General features: G+C 44.2%; 2 pseudogenes; one reads left to right on the top strand and one right to left on the bottom strand.

The window, feature by feature from the left end:
* Positions 1–3,596: 3,596 nt before the first annotated feature.
* On the bottom strand, positions 3,597–4,718 carry LOC104594874 (1-aminocyclopropane-1-carboxylate synthase-like; annotated as a pseudogene).
* Positions 4,719–18,314: 13,596 nt separating this feature from the next.
* LOC104591793 (kunitz trypsin inhibitor 5 pseudogene) lies at positions 18,315–19,133 on the top strand (annotated as a pseudogene).
* Positions 19,134–21,487: the final 2,354 nt, after the last annotated feature.

The following is a 21,487-nucleotide window of genomic DNA, read 5'->3' as shown; positions in this document are numbered from 1 at the left end:
TAGCCATGCATTATCCTTATTCTTTTTTATTGGTATTTGCTTGATTGATGTTTTTATTGTGTTTTTTCAATGTGAAAGTGCAAAAATGAATGTTTCAAAGGGTTAAAATCTATGATGAATTATGATAGATGTCCTCTTTAAAATCTAAAGTTATGAAATTAGTAGTAATAAAACATAAAATTATGGTTTGGAAATCAAAGACAACTTGTCATTACGGTTAGGGTTTATGAGTTCAAGAAAAAATGGATATGATGGTATGTAGTTGGACCATGTATATATACCCAATTTATATCTATCTATACTATTATTCAAAGTGAGGATGTGGTATAGATTCTGGAATTTTTCTTGACTAAAATATCCCTTTTTGTTGATTTGCCCCCTTTTTATTACAATGGTAACAAATGTATTTTGAGATACTACTTATATTAAATTCATTCTATTCCCTCTTGCTAAGTCCTAAATTTTAAGAATCAACTCCTATCCCCTCTTATGAATTTGGTCCTTGTCTAGTTATGAGGGCACAAAACATAATACCTTAGTCCATTCAATTCCTTTATCAATTAGTGTTTTAACTCCCATTCCCCCTCCTTAGGTCTTTTATTTGAAGTATTTTTATTTCTCACCAATAAATTCTATTAATTGAATTTGCATCCAATAATTTTAACTAGACCGGGCAATTGGGTTGGGTGGGTCGGGTTCGAGTTGGGTCAAGACCCTTTGGGTTTATTTCGGGTTGGATTGTCAAATGCTAGACCCTAACCCTAAATGTTTGGGTTAGGGTTGACCCATGGGCTAATTCGGGTTATCCCAAAAAATAACTAAAATTAAAAAAAAAAGTAGAAAAACGACATGAAAATGCCAAAATTAAAAGAATTAGCTTTAAAATTCCAAAGATAAAATAAAAAAACTTGAACATTTAACAATTTAAAAAGTAAACAATAAAGAGTAAAGACTAAATAGAAAATGACCCAACCCAGTTCTAACAATGCATAAATAGTCCCAATTAGACTTGACAATCAAGTCAGCGGGTTGACCCATGACCCAACCCAGTTTTTTCCGGGTTGGGTTGGGTCGGGCCATTCTCACATTTAGGTAGTTAAATATGAGACTCTAACCCTGCTTTTCAGGTTGGGTTGGGTCAACTTTTTTCCAGGTCTAATTTTAATGATATAAAACCTATATGACTTCAAACCCAACTTGAATGCTAAACTGACATTTTGTCTGTGCGGCAAGCACATAGCTCAACTATCTGGGTCAAGTGGTTCAACCAATGGTCTCATAGTTAAATAATAATAAAGTTAAAAAATAAATAAATAATATAAGAATGACTAAAAGAAAATTAGGCACACATCTAAAATTGTATACTTATCATGTTGAATAAAAATAAGCATAGTAAATAAAAAGTATTTTTGCTAAAGAAGGAAATGAAATACATAATTTAAAACTAACCAAGAAATAAAACCATTTCCTTGTTTTAGTATTGGATCAATGGTTCAACCTTAGGTCAAATTGGCTAGCCCACAATGCCATAAATAAATAACAAAAGTTTTAAAAAAGAAATAGACAAAAATAATTAAAAATACAAAAAAATTATAAAAAAAAAACATTTGGAGGCCAATGACCCAATAAGAGTGCAAATTAGGCAATCTCCATCTGAGACTGCACCAATTCAACTTTGCAATTTTAGACAAACTGGCTTGGATTTTCAGTCCTTGATCTGGGCCTAGGTCTAGGCCCAAAAGTCAGAGCTCTTGTATTTTCCAAGCTACACTCAGGCCTAGACTTAAGTAATTGAGCTGGAATGGCTATTTACCTATACACATACATATATATTTGCATACATGTATGCGTATATACATGCATTTATATCAAATTTTAGCATGGAGATGATTAACCAATCCAAGCTTGAGCCCAACCAGAGTGCATTAATTTTCAATATGGACTGGCACAGGTCAGACAGACCAAACTTGACATTGGACTTGAACATTAGGCCCAATGCATATTGGACCTAGGTTGAGCACAAATTCTGCCCACCTCGCACCATAATGGTCAAATCGTTTGGGTAAATGGGTCGAGCAATGATGCTAAAACAAAATAATAAAAATAGATAGAACTACAAAACAAATTTATAAAAAGCTTATAAAAAATTTTGACATGTCTCAAATACTATAAATTTGTCATATTAATCAAAGATAAGTGTGATAAACAATAATTGTTTTTTCAATTAGTTATGGAAATGGAATAGAAATTTTAAAATTTCCAGAAAATGCATTAGGTTGTTTTTTTTCAAGTCGACCAACACTTGATGTCATAATTATATAATAAAAATTCAAAACATAGATACAAATAAAAAAAATTATAGAAAATACAGAAATTTGTCAAAAAATTGCGCACATCTATAGAATTATATATTTATTATATTAGATAAAAATAAATATGATAAATAAAAACATTTTTATTAACAATGTAAATAAAATACTAAATCTAAATTCATCAAAAGATATTTCAATTAATTTTCTTTTTTAGTGGGTTCTGATAAGAAAATTGAAATTACTATTGTTATCTCAAATTGTGAGGTCCAATACACATGTACAATTATTAATAGTAAAATAGTGTAGAGTCAGGGTTCAAGTTGGGGTGGTTTGTCCCAAGGGTCAACGCTAATCCAAGTGTGATCCGATTAGCAAAAGTCAACCTTGACCCTAACCCTAACCCAACCATCAAAAATAAATAATCAAGTTGAATACTACTTGCCTTTAAGCTCAAGCCAGTGGTTTTCTTTTCTCCTCTTCTGCCCGCCCCTAGTTCTCTCTCCTACTAAAATTGAATTCAACCCAATGTATTATCCAATAGAAAATTCTAAGTATAAACTTTGTTTCATCTATGCTTTACGATTCATCTCAACCACACATCTTGCTCTCTCCTATTAAAATTGAAGTTCTTGTGCACACCATCTCCAACACGGATGTGGGCTGTATCTATGTATACTTGTATCCTTTTATTCACGGGGATCGGGATATTCCCAACCAATGCACAATTGAATGGGCGACGGTGTGAGGAACAAATCCTATATAAATATATAGAATGCAAAATCTTATATTTTGTATTATTTTATATATATTTGTATTTGTATTCTTTAGAGTACAAATACAAATATATAGAATATAAACTTTGTATTTTATATTATTTTATATGCATTGTACATATTTGTATTTCTACTCTTTTTCAAATTAAAACTTAGAAGCAAAAATGTACATGTATTTATTATTCAATTCAAACCTCAACTTTTGACTAAAACAATACATAATTTATGAATCTTATTACCCTATTTCGGAGTTCGGCTTCAGTCCACGCACCCTCAGTCAAGGCACCGTTTGCGCATTTGGAGAACACGCCACGCATCTCCAAATCGTGTAAACAGCTGAAGCATGTGAGGATGCTTCACGCCGTTAATTTGCTCTTCTCCTCTTCTCTCCTCTCCTCTCCCTTTGGTGTTGCAGACGAGACATCTCATTCTCCCTCTCTCTCTGTCTCTCTCCCATCCACCCAGCAGCGATTTAACAACCATCACCGGCAGCGGGATCAACCTAAGCTAGTCAAGTCCTAGCACTAACAAGAGGCGAGTGAGGCAATATCAAGGGTGGTGACATGACCACCTCTTCAAATCTCCGAGATGATAAGCATAATCGGAGGTTATTTTTTAGCCAACTCTTGTTCTTTACAGGCACGTCAACTTCCTTGAGATGAAGCATGAAGTTCTGAATTCTCCGCAGAGCCACTTCCGTAGTTTCATTGTCAATATTTGCAAAGCATACTTTGAACCAACCAGGTTCTAGGCAATGGAAAGATGAACCAGGCGAAACATTGAGCTTAACGTCGTTGATAATCACACGCCACAGCTCTTTCTCTGCTTCGACAGTTGTTCTTGAGGAGACCCCTCAAGTCCATCCAACAGAACAGTCTGGCATTGCTCTTCAAACAATCAATTCTCACTTGGGCAAGCTTCATCGTGAAGATCTTATGTCTCGTCGCTAGCCTTATTGCACTCTCCTGGATGAAGCTCTCAACAAACTCGTTATCTGACAAGATGGATGCAATTAGGTGTTGTGTTTGTGTGGAGACGAGTCCAAAGCTGGACATGCATCTTCCGACCATTGTTTTACCACGACATCATTATATGAATAAACTATGCCGACCATGAAGCCTGGTAGTCCCACATCCTTGGAGAGACTATAGACAACGTGAATGAGATCACGATTACACTCGGTGTCTTCCTCTATTATCTTAGAGATGCTTATGAAATTGGTAGGATGGCTGAAGATAGTTCCCGTGTATATCTCATCGGCAGCTAGGTGGATGTTCTTTTGGTAGATGAAGCTTACTAGGGTTTTAAATGTGTCTCGATCTAAGATTAATGTCCCTAGTGGGTTTGATGGATTTGTAACGATCAAGCCCTTTACTTTGATGTTGGCCCCTTGGGCTTTCTTGTATGCCTCTTCAAGTGCACCTATAGTGATATTGAAGTTGTTAGAGCTGTTGCAAATGACTGGAACAAGTTGAACTCCTGTTCTCCACCTCAAATCTCGATCAAAACTGCAGCACAAGTGTGCGAAAAAATTAATGACAGACGTACGACAAACTAACAGAGAGAAAAGAGCAAAGCGAGGAGCTCAGATTTCCTACCCACTCTCTATCCACAGTGAATTGAAGTCACACATCTCTCAATTCATAATAGAGAGATCTGTCTATCCTATCAACTGCCCATTCAATCGCCTCGGTCAACAAGTCGCTGACTAAATCAACAGTTTTTTTTGTCAAAAGTGAAATAGAACCAGTTGCCGAATCAACTGACCCAACCGTCCGATCCGGTCTGATTTACAAAATTAACCAGGGTTTTGGGAAACCCAGGTCCTAAAACACTAAGCAGCTGGTTTAAGATTGGAATTTTTGTTCAGATGTTTACACCGATGTGCTACACCTTTAATTTGTAGAACAGTATACAATATTAGTCCCGAATTAAAGCATTCTGTTATGGGATTATTTGATGTACGTAGATGAGTCGAATTAAAATGGTCCTGTAATCCATTCTTCAGCTACCATGTCTAATGGGATCTGCACTTTGTCGCATCATCCATGGAGGAAAATGTGACAAAGCTTTTCCACCAACCATGTCTTAAATGAAATTCGAACACCCAATGCTTGAAATTGATGAAGAAAGATTTGGTCCGACCTTGCAATCGCGCTACGTGGCAAAAAACAAGTAGCTTGGCACTTAAAGTAGCGTACCCAAGTGCAAACACCAAAGGGAAGAAACCAATAGTCCGAACTCCCCTCGAGGAGACCGAACACTCTTTGAGGAGCCCGAACTCCCTACGAGGAGCCCGACCTCCCTACTAAGAGCTCGAACTCCCTACGAGGAGCCCGAACTCTCCCTTTGGCCCCGAGCCACGCAAAGCAGTGACCCGAACTGGCCCGCCTCATAGCAGTTCGGGACACTCCCCTATCCGAACTCAAGACTTCGCCTCGCACACCACTCCAGCACTTCACCTCCAGAATGCCGAACTAGACAAACCACACCGTACCTGACACCGAACAAGTCCGTATCCAGGGGCGGCACACCTGACTGACTTGGGATCTGACGCTTGACAGCCGCACTTCAACGGCCACCTGCCACCATCACCTGCCACCACCATCTCCAGTTATAGAGACGGCTTCGACAAAAAGAGCAGTGGCGGATCTGCCCCAGCAGAGGTGATGACACCCGAACTGGCAGAAGCACGGAAGTAATCATACCCAACCTGACAGAAGCCTAGGAGTGAGTGCGCGAGGTGGTTATAAAAGTCTCTCTACCCCCCAAGAAGAGGGTATGCAAACTTTGCGCTATCTGGTTTTATCTTGCCTTTGAAGGACTCTAACTTGAGCTTCGGAGCATTTACACCGGGTTCCCCCCGAAGCTTCCTCATCTTCTCCGTTTCAGGTTCCCTGCTACTCAGTTCAGAGGCAAGGTCGTTGACAGCTAAGACCGGCCGGATTGCGCATCATCAATTGGTGCCGTCTGTGGGAAAACACTTCAAAAAGCCTCCCTACAAACTCTCATAACCTCTTTTCTTCAAAAAATCCAACACTCATGGCTTCTTCCAGCAACGCCGCACGTGGCACGGAGACAAACACCACCGGGGAACAACTTCAAGTCCCCGTGGTGTGCGTTGGACAGTTCACCATCCCCCTTTCGGTGGATGGGATTCCCAGCTTGAATGCGCCACAAGTAGTGGCGCCCGTAAACCTTCCTGCCACGAGCATCCCCTTTCCTCCCCCTATTGAGACCACCTTTACTGAACCAACTGCCGTCCCCCTAGCAGCCAGCCAAAACCGGTTGGACGACCTGATGCAGTGCATGCGGGCAATGCAAGTCCAAATGCAACAATTCCAGCAACACCAGCTTCATCAGCACCAAGTATTGCACAACATTTCCCAATATCACTATCAACAGCAGTTCCCCCAACTGCCGCTGAACCAACCACTACTTCCACCTCGGCACCCTGCTCCGAAACCGGTTAAGGCCTCCCCGCAAGATGGACGCCCCCACCAAGGAAAGGCCTCCTGGCCCCAGAACCCCCCTAACAGCCAGGCCTCGTCCCCAGGCCGAAGGGAGAGAAAAATCATCCCTGGCTCGCAGCTCGCAGGCAGGTCAGGAACCTCGCCCACAAGATCGGCACCTCGACGCTCCAAGCCCGAGTTCCCGCTCATGGAAAACTGATTCGGCACCCTAGCAGCAAACTACCAGCATTCCGGGCCCATCGAGCTCGGCAACACGGAGGCCAGCAGCGCCAGTACCAGGCCCACTCAACAACGAAGGCGCCGGCAAAGTCGCCGAATTGCCACCCGTGTCTTGTCAGAGCTCAGAGGCAAAGAAGAGATGAGCTCGGACGAGGTAGGAGCTGCCCTGATTCTCTCAGTTCCTTCCCCCCCCCCCCGCATCAGAACTCATGGCGGTCCCCTTGCCCAGAGATTTCAAGCTCCCACCTTTGGACAAGTATGACGGGTCCTTCGACCCCAACGACCACGTTGACGCTTTCCAGTCCCAAATGCACCTCGCCAGGGCCAGCGAATCGTGCATGTGCGTAGCCTTCACCACCACCTTCAGGGCGGTAGCCCGCACTTGGTACAGGAACTGGGCCCCTGGGTCGATAAAGTGCTGGGCCCAGTTCGTGCAGGTCTTCACCGCACACTTTGTCACCAGCAAACGGTGCCCCAAGACAGAGGAAAGCATCTTCGGAGTAGTCCAGAGGGAAGGAGAATCCATTCGGGGCTACATCAAGCGATTCAATGAAGCATGCTTACAGATACCGTGGTTAGACCCTGCGGTGCAGCTCGCGGCGGCCAAGAGAGGAGTAACGCACAAAGAGTTCAAGTGGCACATGGTAGCTAACCAGCCCGCAACCGTGGCCGAATTCCTCAAACTCGCGGACAAGTTCATGAGGACAGAGGAAGAAATCAACCAACGAACCGAAAGCGGGAATGAGAAAAGAAAGAGGGAAGACGAGCCCTCCAACCCAGTCGACAGAAAAAACCCGGCCCGAGAGCCGAAGCCAAACCAGTCGTTCCGAGCTCCCCTAGCAGTTCGGACGGATTACACGCCGTTAAACACGAGGCGGACCGAGATCTTAATGACAATCAAGGACGCCCCATACGTTAAGTGGCCACCTCGCCTAAAGGGAAATCTGAACGAGAGAAATAAGAATTTGTATTGTAATTTCCATAGAGACCACGGTCATAGTACCGAACAGTGTAATAATCTCCGGGACGAGATAGAGGGGCTCATCCGTCGCGGATACTTAAGAAATTTTGTACAGCATAACAATAATAACAATAAGGCAGGTCGACAAGGGGAGCACGAAAAGACAGCCTCCGGAAGAGGGGCTCATCCGAACCGTTGTAGCGACAGCCTCCGGAAGAGAGGCCAGTACGGGGAACCATCCATGTAATTGTGGGAGGTTCGGTGGTAGCAGGGTGTACCTCGACAGTAGCCCGAACTTCAGTTCACGAAGCGGCCCTCGAGGAATGGAACCCCCCAAAAAGACCAAAGACCGAAGAACCAATCTTCTTCACGGAAGACGATGCGCGAGGGGTCCACTACCCCCACGATGACGCGCTTGTCATTAAACTAAGGATCAGCGACTTCGAGGTCAGACGCGTACTCATAGATTCGGGCAGCTCAGCAGACATCCTCTTCAAATCAGCATTTGACCAGCTACAGTTACAGAGGAGCGAGCTGAAGCCCGCAAACACTCCTCTGGTGGGTTTCAGCGGAGAGGAAGTCAGGCCCCTTGAAAAAATAACAGTACCTGTGGAAGTCGGCACATGGCCTTGTGCGGTCAGACTCAACCATGATTTCCTGGTGGTCGCGACCCCCTCCCTATACAATGCCATAATAGGGCGGCCAATCACTCATATCCTACGGGCGGTGATATCCACCTACTATTTGGCCATGAAGTTCCCTACGGACTTCGGTGTGGGGGTAGCGCAGGGCGACCAGCTCGAGTCCCGTAAGTGTTATGTTGCCGCCCTGAAGGGAAAAACAAGGTGGTCGATGACCATGAACTGGAGCGGCCTGCGGAGCAAGGCGAGGAACGAGCTTCACCCACAGAGGAAACGGTCGCAGTCCCGACTTCGGCTACGGACCCAGCTCGCACACTACAGATCGGTGCTTCCGTCGAGGAACCCCTACGAACCGAACTGTTGAGTTTTTTACTTCAAAATTTAGATATTTTTGCCTGGTCCGCGGCTGACATGCCCGGTATTAGCCCCGGCCTAATAACTCACAAACTTAATACTGACCCTATAGTCAGACCCGTTAGACAGAAGAAACGCAACTTATCCCCAGAACGCTGGAGGGCGGTCGACGAGGAGGTCGAGAAGCTCCTCGCAGCAGACTTCATAAGGTAAGTCCATTACCCAAACTGGGTGGCCAACCCAGTGCTGGTAAAAAAGGCGAACGGCAAGTGGCGCATGTGCGTCGACTACACCGACCTGAACCGAGCTTGCCCGAAAGATTGCTTCCCCCTCCCCAGAATTGACCGCCTAGTGGATGCGACCTCGGGACACGAGTTGCTAAGCTTCCTGGACGCCTACTCGGGCTACAACCAAATCAGGATGGACCAGTCCGATGAGGAAAAAACCAACTTCATAACCGGCCTGTACGGCTACAAGGTCATGCCCTTCGGATTAAAAAATGCCGGGGCAATCTTCCAAAGACTTGTAAATAGGCTGTTTCAGCCCTTGATTGGCACGAAGATAGAATGTTATGTAGACGACATGGTCGTCAAGATGCAGTTTTCACAGGAATTAATACAAGACTTAGATTCTGTCTTCCAAATCCTGCGTCAATTTAGCATGAAGTTGAACCCTAACAAATGTGTCTTCGGCGTCACCTTGGGCAAGTTCCTAGGGTACATTGTCAACCGGTGCGGTATTGAGGCCAACCCGGACAAGATAAAAGCCATCCTAGATATGAGACCACCCCGAAAAGTAAAAGAAGTTCAGAGGCTAAACGGCCACATAGCCGCTCTAAGCCGCTTCATGTCCAAATCAGCAGATCGCTGCCTACCTTTCTTCAAAGCAATCAAAGGCAAAGGGTTCAAATGGACCCAAGACTGCCAGCTTGCGTTTGATGAGCTAAAAAGTTACCTCGCTAGTGTGCCAACCTTAGCCCGGCCCGAGGAGGGCGAGGTCTTAGAACTGTACCTCTCGGCAAGCGACGAGGTGGTCAGTTCGGTACAAATAAAAGAAGTAGACCAGGTCCAGCGACCCATCTACTATGTTAGTAAATTTTGTAGGGAGCAGAGACAAGGTACCCGCAGATAGAAAAGCTAGCATACGCATTGGTGATAGCAGCTCGGAAACTCCGCCCGTACTTTCAGGCTCACACTGTCATCGTCCTGACTGACAAACCTCTGAGGAAAGTTTTACTCAAACCCGAGGTTTCCGGTCGACTGACGAAATGGGCCATCGAACTCAGCGAGTACGACCTCCAGTACAAGCCAAGAACTGCTATTAAGGCCCAAGCCTTGGCAGATTTTATCATCGAGTGCACGTTTAGCCTCGAAGCCCCTGAGCCGGTCGAGCTTGAGATCCCCAGTTCGGGCGAGCTCGGAGCTCCCAAGCCAATAGAGTTTGAATCCCGTGAAGTAGCAGCCAGTGTAGCATCTTTCCTGGTTAGGCCAAACGCGAACTGGGATGAGGAGCCTTGGATCCTTCACGTGGATGGCTCCTCGAACCAGCAGGGCAACGGCGCTGGAATAGTGCTATGCGGCCCGAGCGAAACAAAATTGAAATACGCACTACGCTTTGAGTTCGCAGCATCCAACAACGAGGTGCAGTACGAGGCACTGATAGCCGGGCTGAACCTAGCAAACAAGGTCGGAGCAAAGCACGTAGTTATCTGTAGTGATTCCCAGCTCGTGGTCAACCAAGTTACAGGCGAGTACGAAGCACGCGAGCTCACTATGATTGCATACTTGGCAAAAGTAAAGGAGGCTCTGCTCAACTTCCAGACACACTTCATCAGGCAAATCCCGAGGTCAGAGAACACTGAGGCCGACGCCCTGTCCCGGCTAGCCAGCACGAGTCACAACGCCATGAGAACTGTGTACATAGAGGAGTTACCACGGCCCAGCATTCTCGATGGGGCAGAAGAGGTCGCTCCCGTCTTTGAAGCAGAGCCGAGCTGGATCGACCCACTCGCGAGCTTCTTGCCAGATGGAACCCTCCCTGCGGACCACAATGCAGCCAAGAGGGTGCAGCGCCAGGTAGCCAAATACGTCATAATAGATGAACGGTTGTACCAACGATCCTACACGCTCCCCTACCTGCGTTGCTTGCGACCTGCCGAAGCCGAGCTCGTACTCTGCGACACTCATGAAGGCTTGTGCAGCGGACACCTGGGGGGCAAAGCACTCGCTCAAAAGGCACTTCGACAAGGATACTATTGGCCAACGATGAAGGCAGAGGCCGTCGAGCTCGTCAAAAAATGTGACAAGTGTCAGAAGCATGCCAATATCCACCATCAGCCTGCTACCGACCTCAAGTACCTCACTAGTCCATGGCCCTTTGCACAATGGGGCATCGACCTTCTAGGGCCATTCCCGCCAGCAACAGGTGGGAGAAAGTTTCTAGTCGTGGGAGTAGATTACTTCACAAAGTGGATAGAAGTTGAACCTCTAGCAATAGTTACAGCCCGAAACATACAGAACTTCTTTTGGAAGAACATAGTATGTCGCTTCGGGCTACCTCGGGTACTGATCTCCGACAATGGAAAACAGTTCGAGGATATCAAGTTTCAAGAATGGTGCCAAAGTATGGGAATTCGTCAGAACTTCACGTCGGTCGCACACCCGCAGGCAAACGGTCAGACAGAAGTAATGAACAGAGCCATCCTCCGCGGACTGAAAGCACGACTAGACCGAGCTAAAGGGTTGTGGGCGGACGAGCTACCAAGTGTCCTGTGGGCTCACCAAACCACGGAAAAAACCGCTACGGGAGAGACCCCCTTTAACCTCACTACGGCACCGAAGCGGTAATCCCGGCGGAAATCGAAGTACCTACACTGCAACTAGAAGCATACGATGAGCAAACAAACGGAGACAAGTTACGCACCAACCTCGGCCTACTAGACGAGGTAAGAGACCTCGCGCACATCCGAACTGCGGCCTACCAGCAAAAGGTAGCCCGGTACTATAACGCCAGAGTAAAGAAGAGGAGCTTCCGCGTCGGCGACCTGGTTCTCCGTAAGATCACGGTACCTGAACCCGGCGTGGGAAAACTCAGACCAAATTGAGAAGGACCCTACAGAGTAAAGAAAGCACTCGGGGGGGCATACGAGCTCGAAACCTTAGAGGGAAAGCAAGTACCCCGAGCATAGAACATCGTCAACCTAAGGCGATACTACCTATAGACCACCAAGCAAAGTGGATAAAATCACCACCAAAACAGGCCGCACGAGTGCGGTAGCCCGGATAGGAAACAGATCGGACGTATGATTAGTTCGGAAAATATGCTCAGTTCGGGAGAAAAAACAACCAACACTAAACCAAAAGTCATTCCATTTCAAAAGTAAGGTAGTACATTTAAAAAAAAAAATTTACAAGCCCGGAGCTATTTCTTCATTATCAGAAGGCACTTCAACAATACCCGAAGGCCCCGCCTCGCCCTCGGAGTCTGGCTCACCGTCAGCAGCATTGGCCATCTCCTGAGTTATGCGCAAAGTGGATATGGCGCTAATATCGAGCTCGGGGTACGTATTCCGGATCATCCACCGGCTTAGTTTAAAACCCCTCCTGTATGAATCCACCATCAGATCATCAAAGCCCGGCGAAGCAATGTACTCATCGACAACCTTCTTCTTGGCATCTTCGATACCTTGAGAAAAGATCTGCGTCCTCTCCCTGATGTCCTCCTGAAGGTACTCGACCTGATGCTGCAGATCCAGCCTCAAGTCCGCCATGTGCTTCACCACCACTCCCATGGCCTCGGCATCTCTCTGAGACCTCGCCTGCCTGATCCGTGAAAAACGAGCAGTCTCCTCGGCAGCGCGATGAGCCTCTTCGGCAACTCGCGCCTACCTCGAGCTCCTCTCCACTTGAGCCGCCAAGGCGGGAATAGAAGAATTCACCTACCAAAAGGAACCGAGTGATCAAAAGAACCAACAAAATGAAAGCCAAAGAGCTCTAAAAAAGGGAGAACACTTACCACCATGGCATGGGTAACGGCACGACAAGCCACTTGATGCAGAGGGAGATCAGTCCACGTCGCGACCTCCTCGGGGAAAATAGCCTCCTTACTCTTTTGAAGAGCATGGGTCGGTGACAGCACACTCCTGAAATCCCCCGGGCCCCCCGAGCCCGAGGGTCCAGCTCGCGTATGAGCAGACCCGGAGTAAGCAGGAGCACCGAAGTTGTAGGAGCCCCTGTGTAGGTAGTCTCAACATAAGGGCCCCCTACCGGCTCCTGCATTGGAGGAACCATCTCAGGCTCCCTGGGCAGATCTTCTGAAGGATAGTCCGGCACCTCGGGCTCCGCATCCCAGGGCATCTCGACGCGAGTTCGCTTGGCAACCCGCTTTCTCCACTTCATGCCTTGGAACAAGTGCCCACCCCAGGTCCCTCGAGAATCCATCACACCTGCGAAAAGAAGTTCACCATCAGTAAAAAGCAAGAAAGACAGCAAGACAAAATCTCTAAGTGAAGAACCTACCCGAACTCAGGCCGGCTGCAATGAGCTTGGCCTCCGTCAGATACTGTTGACACTTCAGTCCAAGCCACGCCCATTGTCGGAGGCCCTTCACCGTCTCTTTGTCAAGCGTGACCTCGGAGTCAGGAGCGGCCATCCCCCACCCGGTCTTAAACGGCCACCCCAGCACACTTCGCACCCCGAAATAGTCCCGCTTCCATGCTAGGACCTTATTGGGGAGTTCATGTAAAAGCTTAAAGCCCGGGCGAGGAGACAGGTAGTATGCCCACCTACGCCCGGGGAGGGGACCCGCTTGCTTCTTAAGCATCAAGATTGAAGAAAAAATCTCCAAGTCCAACGTAAATCTCTCTTCGCAAAATAAGGAGATTGTCCCCACCAAATTTCGAATGGAGTTCGGGTGAAGCTGGCCGACCGTCACGCCGAAGTGGTTCAAGACTTTGATAAGGAGGGGATGGAAAGGCAATCGCAGCCCCGCGGCAAGCTGCTCCCGGAATATCACGATCTCATCAGGACCGTGTTCCCAAGGAAAGCTACCCGAAGGTATGAAATAAGCGTACTCCCCGGGCAAGTTATAGTAGGTAATGAGGGATTGGAGCCCCTCGGGCGTCATGGTCGAAGGACCAAACTTGTCTAACATCCGACCCCGACGAGAGGTGGACGCCAAACTACCCGAAGCGCCTCGGCCTACGAGTTCGAACTCTTCCTCGAGCTCTACCTCCGACTCGCTAGGGCTATCGGGGGATGCAACTCGGTTCGTAGAACCTGCATCAGACCCGCTGAAAGGACTATCTGAGCTATCCAAGCTAGACATCAGGGAGTGAGATGGGATCCAAGAAAGTACTCACCCGGAAAAAGGTTGTAGACCACAGGAGCTCGGACGAGCGGAAGACCTTGAACGCGAACTGAAAAAATCTAGACGCGAACTGGATGCGAGCTGAAACTCGGACGCGAGCTCGAGAGAAATACAGAAGTGACAACAACTGGGGTCCCCCCCGCTATTTATACTCACAGTGACCGAAAAGCGACGGCTTAGATCAAAGCCAATCCGACGGCCTACAGCTGCACTGACCGCATGTCCCCTGAGACCGAGACGTGATTGGCGCACGCCTTTCTAAAACTGACAGAGCGCCGACGCACGTCTTTTCGAGACTGACGGAATGCCAGCACACATCTCCTCAATAAAAGCGGTAGCGGCACATTTTTTCAAATTTGAAAAGACGCCTGCTATCGCGCCTCCCAAGTGGCGCGCTTTTTTGAAATTTTGAAATAAAGCGTGCGTCGCCACATCTATCAGCGTTTAGGCAGGCCGGCACACTTCCCGCCTTTTGGACGCTCGAAGAAGAGGGTATGCAAACTTTGCGCTATCTGGTTTTATCTTGCCTTTGAAGGACTCTAACTTGAGCTTCGGAGCATTTACACCGGGTTCCCCCCGAAGCTTCCTCATCTTCTCCGTTTCAGGTTCCCTGCTACTCAGTTCAGAGGCAAGGTCGTTGACAACTAAGACCGGCCGAATTACATATCATCAGAAATAAAAATCAGCAAATGATGATGTTTCTGCATTTTATTGAGGGTCTCTAATTAAATTATCCTACATCCACGATCACAGGAAATGTGAGCTTGGAAAATGGAGATTAATTACTTTTGCAATTAATAGATTGGTTGATCTAAGCTACGGAATGATGAGGCTAATTTCAACAATGATAGCAAGTGCTCCCTTTGCAATAAATTGGTTGATCGGTCAAAGCATCCATGGCACTTGTCCTATACATTGGTTAAATTTTCTGTTTCTTTCACTTCTCACTCCTCCTCTTACAAGTTCATATTGATTACATCCTACAAAATGATGATTTCACTTGTCTGTGGCACATGAGTATCTCGAATTGAATAAATTCAATCAAAGCTAAATGAAAATGATGTTTGTTGTATAATAGAGATTTTAGTATCACTTTGACACTTTCTCATACAAAAATTTCTTTGTTTTAGGAGAGAATTCAATAGATTGTTGTGACAAAAGAAAGCAGCCTATCTATAAAAGGGAGGGTTCCCTCTCTTCCTTTCTCAAGTCTAAATATCTCTCAAACAGCCTTTAAGCAGCCCACTGAGTTATTAGTTCTAGCTATCAGTAATATCTTCACTCCGGCCATGGGGATTACATTCTTGATTTCATCTCTCTTGATTCTGTTATCATTGATGTGGTGACTGGTGAGAGGACCCTTTAGCCAGTTCTATGGTGACTTTCACCCATTCATGCCCATGTCTATGATTATGGTTAAAAAGAAATAGGGAGTAATTACTATTTTACCCCACTCTATGGTAACGGGGCATTTCCAAAACTATTCTCAACAATAGAGTTTGTTGCCCCACCCCCACCCCACAACTCCCCTCTTTCCTCTTTCTATAGATAGATAGATGTACTATACGCATCATATGAAGATAAGAATAAGAGTACGACAGAAAATTTAAAAATTCGAACTGAGAGATTTCTTTGGTCTTGTATTCTGACTTGGTTGGCCAGCCTTGTAGGAGGTAGCCTTATCATTGGGCCTGGTTTGGTCAGATTAAGGTCAAGTCTAGCCTAACCCAAGGTTCTAAAACCCTCAACCCTAACTGAACCTACACCTCTCAACCATAGCCCAACCCAAAGTTGATCTCGAGTTGGGCCGATCCCAATCTTTTCCCCTACCTCATAAAATCTCACAAATTATCTTGTTCTTTGATGAAGAGACCTAAAATGAACTTTTTTGCCTACAACTATCCATAATTTTTTATGGGTTCAACTATGATATCAAAAAGACATGATATCGGTTACAACCAATCAAATAGTATGTGGTTAATCATAGGGGTGTTCACGGTTTGGTTAACCAAACCATGGGCAATTTTTACAAACCAAACTAGTGGCACTGGTTTTTCTATTTCTCCAAACCGAAATTGAACTGATACCACCAATTAACTGGTCCGTCGGTTTCAGTTTTTGACCGGTTCGGTTCTTTGGTTTTTTGGCTTTTCATATTTATAATATATATTATATAAATATATGTAAAATATTATATTATAAATAATAAATGATATATAATATATTATAAATATTTTAAAAATATATAATATATAATATATTTATAAATAAATTATTATGAATATAATGTAAGTATATATTTATAATAAATATATAGAAAATATGTGACATATATTAAAAAAATATATAAAATATACATATAAACAGATATATATATATATATCGGTCCGTTCGGTTAACTACCATTTTTTTATAGGTTAACCGAAAATCGAACTAGTCCTTCGGTTTTTCAAAAATTCCAAACCAATCAGTTCGGTTAACCACATTTTGTGATTCGGTTTTCTCGGTTCAATTTGGTTTTTCATGGACACCCCTACTAATCAGGGTCGCGTTCATCACAAGTCACAGGGGTACTTTGATTGGTCAAAGCACTTCTGGTATCATGTCTTTCTGGCAAGGTTTTAAAAATCGACCTAAAATCGGAACCGTTTGGGCCACCGGTTTTTTACATCAACGGTTTGACCATCCGGTTCGAATGGATGGCCCATTTCAATTTAAAAATAAAAAATAAAAAATGGCCAAAAGTATTGTTGAACAAATCCAATGGGTCAACGGTTCAACCACCCTGGTTAGCGGATTAGTGACCAATTCAACAGTTTTTTTATTAAAGACCGGGTTTACGGTAAAACGAAACCGATTGTTTCCCAAGCCAAATGGTCCGACCACGGCAATTCAAAAACATTACTTTCTGGTATAATAAATGATGTTGCTCGATCCAAGGTAGTGCACGAACCGTGGAAGGCAGTCAGATAGTTCTTGCTAACAGGGCGATGCCGAGGTGGAAGGACAAGGCCGCGCTTCAAGACCTATGATCAAGAAAGGAAGTCAGAGGCCCGAGGAGTTATCCCCGGGCAGGCACTCCGACGCTCAAGTCAGTAGAAGGTAGTGGATGGTAGGGCCGAGCAATAAGGGTGCTGGTCCGAGCAGAGTAATAGTATGGGTGTCAGAAATTGGATCCCTTACCTTGAGCATGGGATACCTCTTTATAGCTGAAGATTCGTGTCCTAGTCGGATTAGACTTCCGGGGTTTCTGGGATGAGGTTAGCCACTGAGATTCTTGGGATAGAGTCCTATTTCCCAGTGGAGTTGTCTTCCTCACTCCTCTTATCCGTAGTTGTGCTTAACCGTATGACGTGCAGCTGACGTGGCTAAAAGGATAAGATGGGGGCACAATAATAGCATAGCCCAGCCTAGGCCGTGGAGCTGGCTGAGATATGCCGATGTGGCCATGGTGGTCGAGCGATGACTGGCCGGCCACGTGTCTCTCAAAGCCAGTTCGGCCATGATCCGAACAATAAATTTTCCTTTCTTATTGATATTTTGTGTGATCGATGTTTTTATTATGATTTTTAGTTGAAAGTCTAAAAATAAATGTTTAAAATGGTTAATAAATCTCCACTTGAAAATCTAAAATTATGAAATTAGCAGTAATAAAATATAAAATTATGGAATGAAAATCACTAAACACAACTTGATATAAAAGTAATGATAGTGTGTATTCTGGTTGGGTCGGTTTGTCCCATGGGTTGGTTAACACTAACCCAACCCAAAGTATGATAAGATTAGCAAAAGTCCAACTCTAACTATAATTCTAACTCAACCATCAAATCAGAGCTGAACACAGAACACTCCACTTGCCTTCGAGTTCAAGCCGGTGGTTTTCTTCTCTCCTCTTCTGCCCGCCGTAACCCTGCCTCCTACTAAAATTGACTTCAACCCATTCAATTGTATTATCTAATAGAGAAAATTCTAAGCATACGAACTGTTTATTCTTGTATTCCTTACAATTACAAATCATCTCTTGCTCTTATCTAACATTTATTTCACTCTGTTTACAATTCCTGTGTACTCCATCCCCTGAACGGATGTTTCTCCATTCAATTCAATCCCTCTTGACTTTTGACTAAAAGATCTATAGTTAATTTGTTTATTGGGGTATTGGCTAATTGGCCAAAGCCATCCATCCATGGGGCCGGGGCTCTATTTATACGAGACATCCTTCTTTGTTTCCTCTCATCGTCAATTAATTTATCATTCTAATTTGGCAAAGCATAGTCACAGCTATGAGGACTACTGCTCCACTTCTGCTTCCTGTCTTTCTCTTGGCCCTTGCCACCACATGGCCGCCGGTGGTGGTCGCAGCTGCACCAGAAGCTGTTCGTGACACAATGGGTCGCCCGCTCCACTCAAGGGTCAGATACTACATCTTGCCCGCCGACGAAAGTGCTGGTGGGTTTGGCTTCGCCAGCACCAAGAACTCCAGCAGCTGCCCATTTGGTGTTGTCCAACATGAAGAAAATCAGTCCAATGGTCTGCCGCTATGGTTTTATCCCGTGGATCCTAAGAAAGGAATCATCCGTGTATCCACAGACCTCAACATCAGGTTTGCCATCTTGACATTACTCCCACAGCCAACAGTGTGGAAGCTGGGAGAGTTCGACCCATCGACACAGCAGTGGTTCGTCAACACTTGTGGGGCTTTGGGGAACCCAGGCCCTGAAACCCTGAGCAGTTGGTTTAAGATTGAACCGTACGAGGAGGATTACAAGCTTGTTTTCTGTCCCAATGTGTGCAGTTTCAGCTCCCCAAGAAGGTTCTGCAAGGTTATATGCCGAGATCTCGGTATTTTTTTCAAGAATGGAATCAGATATTTGGCTCTGAGTGATCATCCATTGAAGATTAAGTTCAATAAGCAGTGAAAGTAATATAAAGTCCATTGATGTTTATTAAGTGTAAGTCTATTACACAGATGTACCTCTCCTGTACTACTTTAACTATACAATAAAGATCTAATCCCGAATAAAAGTTTTCCATTATTGGGTTCATTCAAAATCCAACTCCGGCTCCTCTTCTTCCTCTTTATTTAGACAGGGTTTATTGCTTGGGTCTAGCTAGAGAGGTTTCTGATGGGAAAGCTGAAAACTACTGCTTGTGTGCAAGCACTACTAGCAGGTTCATTCCTTTCGATACATCAGACGTCAAAATCCAATCATTTTTCTCCCAAAGTGGAGGCGATGTGGGTTAATTGGTTAAGTACGTATTATCAAATAATCATCAAGTCCTTGATTGGGTTTCATAATTGTGATTAAAAAATAGTTATTGAGGTCAATGACAAGGAAGGCATGTGGATTGGATTCAACAACTTGATTTATGTTGGTCAAAGACTGACCACCAAGTTTTAGGTGGTAAAAGGCTGGTTCATGCAGTTTCTACTATCAATTTTGATTGGGCAAACTTCTCATATGAATTTAGGACTGGTTTTGGAAATTAATATCTGTTTGATTTGACCTTCTTGATGGTGTTGTTTCTATGCCTTTCTAGTGTTTGTTGTTTTGTCTCCAAGGCATTGTTAATAGATGTTTGGTTGAGTTGTGGTGTTGTCGATGGCTGAGCATGGGTCAGTTCAGTTACATATTAAGGCAGAACCTGAAATTTTTGTAGAGTTGGTTATAGGTTTTTGGAACTAGTATCTAGCCTGTCAAGATCAGTTCCAGCGTCTACATGTGGTACCACCTTTTCTTTACCAAAAAAAATGAAATTTTTTCTTTAAAAAAATAAATACTTCATTTATTTTTGAAATCCATCATTCCACAATGTTAAAAATTAAATTAGATAGCTATATATGTTGTTGAGTTTAATAGAATACTATAATCACAAATTGTACCAATGATAATGTTAATATCAAAACTTATATTACATTTATTGATCAAATCTATATATTTATTATAATATATTAATATATAGTTCAAAACTTATCATTATAATTTAAATTATGCAAACATTCATTTTTACATTACTTATTATATACATTTAATTATTAAATTAAAGAATAGTTGCCAATTCATGTAAGTGGCTAAATGGTTAATTGAGACCATGTTCCTTTGCAACCATGAGTAGTGCTTAATTGGATTCAAATCATTACACTCCCAAAGTATTTGGGAATTTATTTTAAGACAAGTCTAGTTCCAAGGGCATTAGGCCAATTCCACCAAGGTCAACCAAGGTTGGTTCTATAGGCCGGTTTGGGTAGGATAAACCCCCATACCCTAGAACCATCTTGGGTGGGGTCAATTCCATGAACTTGGAACTAGATCCTATCCAATAACAAATTAGGTAGGGTTGGTTTAAGGACCATAGTTAAAAGTGTGACCATGATCCTTTGTAACCATGAGTGCTTGGGTTCAAATCTTTACATTCCCAAAGTTTTTAGAGTTTATTTTAAAACAAGTTTGGTCCCAAGGCCAATCAAGGCTAGTTCCACCAAGATCAACCAGAGTTGGTTTTTTATGTCAGTTCATGAAAGGGAAACCCCCTATACTATGGAACTAGCTTGGATTGGGTTAGTTCCATGAACTTGGAACCAAACCTTACCTACTAACAAATTAGGTGGGGTTGGTCTGAGGTCAGTTCTGGGTAAAACCTACCCATTTACTCACTCAAGTTGTGTCTAGAGCTGTCCATGGGTTGGGTAGCCCAATGGGCTAGGCTCGTTGACTGGTTGGGCTTGTTATTTATTGTTCTTGGACAAAATTTTAAACCCATAGGCTTGAGCTTGGGCTCTAAGCACGAAGCTTGACTATTTTTCAAACCAAGCTTAGGCTTTCTCAAATAAGTCCGACCTAAGCCCAACAAATATATATATTTTAAAATCGAATCGAACAACGAACCATTCAAGGGTTCGGTTCTAGGATCGAGCGATCTAACCGTTTGAACCAAACGAACAACCCATTTTAACAAAAACTATTAGACGGTTCGAACGTTCAATCGCCCGGGTCAGCGGTTTGCTGACCAAATCAACGGTTTTTTTCCAAAAGATGGCCTTAGGGTAAAACGGAACCGATCAGGCAACCGGTTCCCGGTTTTTCTAGTCCAACCATCCGATCTAGTATGGTTTTAAAAACATTGGTGTAATATATAATATTAATTAGTTTATTAAATTACACTATATGTAGGACTTTTTATGCCCGAACCAAGTTTTGGACTTTATATAAGAGTCAAGCTTGGGCTCGGGCCTAGACAATTTTTATTAATAAAGAGACAATTCCCAACCTGACCTAGCTTGTAACCAAGTCTAGTGATGATTGGTTTTCTAGTGGTTTTCCTTTTCCGTTTTATTCTTTTTTTTTTTGAAAGATAAGGTAATTACAATAAAAAAAAGGGTGCTAGT

The sequence above is a fragment of the Nelumbo nucifera genome, chromosome 3, assembly GCF_055504915.1.
Source record: "Nelumbo nucifera cultivar China Antique chromosome 3, China Antique-T2T, whole genome shotgun sequence".
NCBI lineage: Eukaryota > Viridiplantae > Streptophyta > Magnoliopsida > Proteales > Nelumbonaceae > Nelumbo > Nelumbo nucifera.
The sequence above is the reverse complement of the archived record's forward strand: the minus strand, read 5'-3'. Positions and strand labels throughout refer to the sequence as shown.